We start from the raw sequence: 6,000 nt of genomic DNA, 5'->3' as shown, positions 1-6,000 counted from the left end.
GCGGTTTACCCGGATAAAACGTTGAGAGAGTAAGCAAAGGAAAAAATGAAGCCTACAACACGGGGTATTCCCAGGCGGTCACCCATCCAAGTACTAACCCCGCCCGACAGGGCTTAACTTCGGTGATCGGACGAGAACCGGTGCTTTCCCTGTGGTATGGTCGTAGACAAGGGAAAACAGCTGAAATTTGGCTGGTTATCGGTTATGTTTGATCTGTACTAGCCCTAATTTGGTTACTCTAACCCTAAACCCCAACATCGTTACCCTAACCCTAACCCCAAAATCGTTACCCTAACCCTAAATTTGGTAGCCTAGACCCTAAGCCAAACGTCATCTCCTAGAGCCCGCGCACATCTTGAGAAGCGTCCATTTGAGGCAATATATCTCACTGGGGGTGGGGTGGGGGGGGGGAGTATAGAGATAAATCAAGTTTGGTAAATATTCTAAAGAACACCATCTTGTTAGTTAAGTGTATGTGGCTGGCGTCTTAAAGTTACAATGAGAAGATTACCAACCGATGAGCCACTGGGTCCGTTTTTGGGACTCGCAAGGGCTTCTGGGGGCTACCTGCTACTATCCACCATATACTGTGGGAAGGATCCCTCTACCACCCCCTTGATTGAGGGTATTGGTGGGTATCGCTTCTCGGCCTTTTGGCTAAGATCAAGTGTAGTATCTGTTCTTATCAGCTTAATATCTGATACGCTGCTCATTGAGTAGCTCATATATTAAACTGATTTTTGGAACTGGGCTGTGGAAAAGAGGCTTGCCTCGTCCCAGCCACGGGTTGCCTCGGTATAGCACTACCTCCGAGTGTGGCCCACTTCCCTTTTGGGGAAGACACATTTAATGAAAGGAAAAATAATGACTATAGCATTCTCTTCTGTGCACAGGAGCCCTGCAGCTCCAAAGGGAAGGCGGAAAAAGACATGACGGGCCAAGGCGGCAACTGACACTGGCTGATTTGAAGCGTGCAAAGCAGTACCACAAGGACATAGGTGAGGGAGAGTTTTACCACGGCAAGCGTATGCCTTTCAGGCATACTTACCTGACGCGGGAGGTACTGTGATCAAGGAGGCAGTCCTCTCAAGGCGAGGCCCTTTCATTGCACTTGGACTGGGTTGACCCTTGCGATTACCCCAAATGTGGGTAACTCGAGCGTATAATTTCTGGTAGTGGGGACCTGCGTTCGCGCTCGTCCCCGAAAAGCTGATGTAAAATATCTTGCCCTTAACCCCTGACTGACTAATGAATTGATCTTGATTTTGGAGTTGACCGTTAAACAGGGTGAACTGGAACTGGAACTGGAATGAAGAGAGAAGAAGAGCAGCAAGGGAAAAAGAAAGCAAAAAGCCATGGAAAGAAAGAGAGACAGACAGAAGTGGCCTGCGTGTTGGCAGAGAGATTTGGAGGAATAGAAGTGATTGTAAATGAAGGTGAGTTTTTGTGAGGATGTGAGTAGAGCTGTTGTAGATAGATGTGTGTGCTTTCTGCATTATTTTGTTCGTTTGTTTGCGAAAGAAAAGGAGAGGAAACCAAGCGGAGGAGTGACTGACTAACTAACCGACGGATGGACTAAGCAAAGAACGAACGATACATGGGCAAGAAAAGCATTTGTTTTAGAAACGTGAGTACATTGTCAACCATACCTGTGGCAGGCGAGGTTTTGTTGTCATGTATTTCTTATTGCGAGCGAGCGAGAGGAGGGAACGTTCGTTCCAGCGAGCGAGCAAACAAAGAGGCAGACGAGTAAGTAAAAATGTGGAACCTGTTGCCGCTTCGCTTCGTTTCAGTCACTTTGAATCCATCCGCCTCTATTAATCGTGGGAATGTTTTGACATGTCTTGAGGCCTTGAAAGTGCTGTAAAAGTGTGCGTGTTTTCCTATTTGTGATTCGTGGGAGCGTGCGAATGATTCGATGTCACGTACAAATGTGGAATTTGTCACAACAATGTGTTGAGATCTCGAGCGCGCGCCATCGCTCCTTCGTTTGCTCGCTCTCTTGCATTGGGAAATGATTTTGGCCACAAGCTCGGCAAGTTGTGGCAAAATGATTTCTCTCCTCCCTGTTATGTTAGTTTTTCTTTTACTCCTCACTCGTCTACGGGACGCCGTGAGTATCGGAAGCGGTTTACCCGGATAAAACGTTGAGAGAGTAAGCAAAGGAAAAAATGAAGCCTACAACACGGGGTATTCCCAGGCGGTCACCCATCCAAGTACTAACCCCGCCCGACAGGGCTTAACTTCGGTGATCGGACGAGAACCGGTGCTTTCCCTGTGGTATGGTCGTAGACAAGGGAAAACAGCTGAAATTTGGCTGGTTATCGGTTATGTTTGATCTGTACTAGCCCTAATTTGGTTACTCTAACCCTAAACCCCAACATCGTTACCCTAACCCTAACCCCAAAATCGTTACCCTAACCCTAAATTTGGTAGCCTAGACCCTAAGCCAAACGTCATCTCCTAGAGCCCGCGCACATCTTGAGAAGCGTCCATTTGAGGCAATATATCTCACTGGGGGTGGGGTGGGGGGGGGGAGTATAGAGATAAATCAAGTTTGGTAAATATTCTAAAGAACACCATCTTGTTAGTTAAGTGTATGTGGCTGGCGTCTTAAAGTTACAATGAGAAGATTACCAACCGATGAGCCACTGGGTCCGTTTTTGGGACTCGCAAGGGCTTCTGGGGGCTACCTGCTACTATCCACCATATACTGTGGGAAGGATCCCTCTACCACCCCCTTGATTGAGGGTATTGGTGGGTATCGCTTCTCGGCCTTTTGGCTAAGATCAAGTGTAGTATCTGTTCTTATCAGCTTAATATCTGATACGCTGCTCATTGAGTAGCTCATATATTAAACTGATTTTTGGAACTGGGCTGTGGAAAAGAGGCTTGCCTCGTCCCAGCCACGGGTTGCCTCGGTATAGCACTACCTCCGAGTGTGGCCCACTTCCCTTTTGGGGAAGACACATTTAATGAAAGGAAAAATAATGACTATAGCATTCTCTTCTGTGCACAGGAGCCCTGCAGCTCCAAAGGGAAGGCGGAAAAAGACATGACGGGCCAAGGCGGCAACTGACACTGGCTGATTTGAAGCGTGCAAAGCAGTACCACAAGGACATAGGTGAGGGAGAGTTTTACCACGGCAAGCGTATGCCTTTCAGGCATACTTACCTGACGCGGGAGGTACTGTGATCAAGGAGGCAGTCCTCTCAAGGCGAGGCCCTTTCATTGCACTTGGACTGGGTTGACCCTTGCGATTACCCCAAATGTGGGTAACTCGAGCGTATAATTTCTGGTAGTGGGGACCTGCGTTCGCGCTCGTCCCCGAAAAGCTGATGTAAAATATCTTGCCCTTAACCCCTGACTGACTAATGAATTGATCTTGATTTTGGAGTTGACCGTTAAACAGGGTGAACTGGAACTGGAACTGGAATGAAGAGAGAAGAAGAGCAGCAAGGGAAAAAGAAAGCAAAAAGCCATGGAAAGAAAGAGAGACAGACAGAAGTGGCCTGCGTGTTGGCAGAGAGATTTGGAGGAATAGAAGTGATTGTAAATGAAGGTGAGTTTTTGTGAGGATGTGAGTAGAGCTGTTGTAGATAGATGTGTGTGCTTTCTGCATTATTTTGTTCGTTTGTTTGCGAAAGAAAAGGAGAGGAAACCAAGCGGAGGAGTGACTGACTAACTAACCGACGGATGGACTAAGCAAAGAACGAACGATACATGGGCAAGAAAAGCATTTGTTTTAGAAACGTGAGTACATTGTCAACCATACCTGTGGCAGGCGAGGTTTTGTTGTCATGTATTTCTTATTGCGAGCGAGCGAGAGGAGGGAACGTTCGTTCCAGCGAGCGAGCAAACAAAGAGGCAGACGAGTAAGTAAAAATGTGGAACCTGTTGCCGCTTCGCTTCGTTTCAGTCACTTTGAATCCATCCGCCTCTATTAATCGTGGGAATGTTTTGACATGTCTTGAGGCCTTGAAAGTGCTGTAAAAGTGTGCGTGTTTTCCTATTTGTGATTCGTGGGAGCGTGCGAATGATTCGATGTCACGTACAAATGTGGAATTTGTCACAACAATGTGTTGAGATCTCGAGCGCGCGCCATCGCTCCTTCGTTTGCTCGCTCTCTTGCATTGGGAAATGATTTTGGCCACAAGCTCGGCAAGTTGTGGCAAAATGATTTCTCTCCTCCCTGTTATGTTAGTTTTTCTTTTACTCCTCACTCGTCTACGGGACGCCGTGAGTATCGGAAGCGGTTTACCCGGATAAAACGTTGAGAGAGTAAGCAAAGGAAAAAATGAAGCCTACAACACGGGGTATTCCCAGGCGGTCACCCATCCAAGTACTAACCCCGCCCGACAGGGCTTAACTTCGGTGATCGGACGAGAACCGGTGCTTTCCCTGTGGTATGGTCGTAGACAAGGGAAAACAGCTGAAATTTGGCTGGTTATCGGTTATGTTTGATCTGTACTAGCCCTAATTTGGTTACTCTAACCCTAAACCCCAACATCGTTACCCTAACCCTAACCCCAAAATCGTTACCCTAACCCTAAATTTGGTAGCCTAGACCCTAAGCCAAACGTCATCTCCTAGAGCCCGCGCACATCTTGAGAAGCGTCCATTTGAGGCAATATATCTCACTGGGGGTGGGGTGGGGGGGGGGAGTATAGAGATAAATCAAGTTTGGTAAATATTCTAAAGAACACCATCTTGTTAGTTAAGTGTATGTGGCTGGCGTCTTAAAGTTACAATGAGAAGATTACCAACCGATGAGCCACTGGGTCCGTTTTTGGGACTCGCAAGGGCTTCTGGGGGCTACCTGCTACTATCCACCATATACTGTGGGAAGGATCCCTCTACCACCCCCTTGATTGAGGGTATTGGTGGGTATCGCTTCTCGGCCTTTTGGCTAAGATCAAGTGAAAAACTTTGATTGCCAATTGGTTTCTTTTATTTGTTTTCGTTTTTCGGGTTGGGTTCGGGAACCTTCGGGTTTTCCGCGTGACTATAAGAAGAGATGACCGATGTTAGTGCGCACTCGTTGCGCTCAGATGATGTAGAAAGAAGTGATTTCGAGAGTTTAGATTCAAGTTCGCGCCGTTGGGCCGACCACGTTCCTGTTGATGATGTTTTGAGTTCAGATAATCCTGTTGCGAATCCTGCTAGCTACGCTGAGGCCACAAGACCTGCCCAGCCTGTTGAAGATGTTAATGTAGAAGTTTCTGTGCCTTTTCCAACCGATAATGAAGTCCCCGAACGACCGTGTACTGTTTTCGTGAACCCACGTGCTCGCCTTCCTGCGAATGTTTTCATCGATGCTTTGAATAATGCACAAGTTGATCCCCGAAGCATTTCCTGTATACAGCGACAGACCAATGGTGAAGTCGTTCTAACTTTTCGCAGCGTAGAGCACCGCGAGAGTTTCCTTCGACTGAATACTTTGGAAATCCAAGGCCAACCCTTCGCCTTGCAAGACATCGACCGTCCTTTAACATACGTCCAGATCTTCGACGCTCCTTATGAAATGCCCGATTCAGCTATCATCCACCGTCTGTCTAAATATTGTGATGTTTTACACCATCGCCGAGGCTATTTCAAACTACCCGGCTTCGAAAGTGTGCAAGATGGAGTTCGACATTACCGCGTGCGACTCAAGAACCCGATTCCTAATTTCATCCGCTTTGGCAAAATCCTGATTAATGTCCGTTACGACCAACAACCCCGTACATGCCGTCATTGTCATCAAAGAGGCCATTTCGCCAACGCTTGCCATGAAATCGCCTGCTACAACTGCGAGCAAACAGGCCACCAAGCAGCCACATGTCCGAATGCGCTTCTTTGTAGCATCTGTAAACAACCCGATCACCGCGCTAAATCTTGTCCGTTTTCCTGGTCCCGTAAACCATTTCCGACTACAACAGCTTCCCAACAAGATGAAATCGAAGAAACAACTGAAGAAACACCTCCCCAAACCGAAGAAACACCTCCCCAAACCGAAGA

At 47.4% G+C, this 6,000-nt stretch overlaps 7 non-coding genes across 7 annotated transcripts; 4 read left to right on the top strand and 3 right to left on the bottom strand.

Moving 5' to 3' along the window:
* Nucleotides 1-49: 49 nt before the first annotated feature.
* LOC148738549 (5S ribosomal RNA) lies at nucleotides 50-168 on the bottom strand. The gene has a single exon (XR_015997994.1). It is a non-coding gene; the product is annotated as a 5S ribosomal RNA (ribosomal RNA).
* Nucleotides 169-637: 469 nt separating this feature from the next.
* On the top strand, nucleotides 638-829 carry LOC148738548 (U2 spliceosomal RNA). The gene has a single exon (XR_015997498.1). It is a non-coding gene; the product is annotated as a U2 spliceosomal RNA (small nuclear RNA).
* Nucleotides 830-1,040: 211 nt separating this feature from the next.
* On the top strand, nucleotides 1,041-1,204 carry LOC148738547 (U1 spliceosomal RNA). Its single transcript, XR_015998026.1, has one exon. It is a non-coding gene; the product is annotated as a U1 spliceosomal RNA (small nuclear RNA).
* A 971-nt stretch (nucleotides 1,205-2,175) lies between these two features.
* On the bottom strand, nucleotides 2,176-2,294 carry LOC148738546 (5S ribosomal RNA). Its single transcript, XR_015997992.1, has one exon. It is a non-coding gene; the product is annotated as a 5S ribosomal RNA (ribosomal RNA).
* Nucleotides 2,295-2,763: 469 nt separating this feature from the next.
* Nucleotides 2,764-2,955, top strand: LOC148738545 (U2 spliceosomal RNA). Its single transcript, XR_015997497.1, has one exon. It is a non-coding gene; the product is annotated as a U2 spliceosomal RNA (small nuclear RNA).
* Nucleotides 2,956-3,166: 211 nt separating this feature from the next.
* On the top strand, nucleotides 3,167-3,330 carry LOC148738544 (U1 spliceosomal RNA). The gene has a single exon (XR_015998015.1). It is a non-coding gene; the product is annotated as a U1 spliceosomal RNA (small nuclear RNA).
* A 971-nt stretch (nucleotides 3,331-4,301) lies between these two features.
* Nucleotides 4,302-4,420, bottom strand: LOC148738543 (5S ribosomal RNA). Its single transcript, XR_015997991.1, has one exon. It is a non-coding gene; the product is annotated as a 5S ribosomal RNA (ribosomal RNA).
* Between the last annotated feature and the right edge of the window lie 1,580 nt (nucleotides 4,421-6,000).

Source organism: Stylophora pistillata, chromosome 2, assembly GCF_964205215.1.
Source record: "Stylophora pistillata chromosome 2, jaStyPist1.2, whole genome shotgun sequence".
Taxonomy (NCBI): Eukaryota; Metazoa; Cnidaria; class Anthozoa; order Scleractinia; family Pocilloporidae; genus Stylophora; species Stylophora pistillata.
This window is presented reverse-complemented; position numbering and strand designations above follow the sequence as displayed.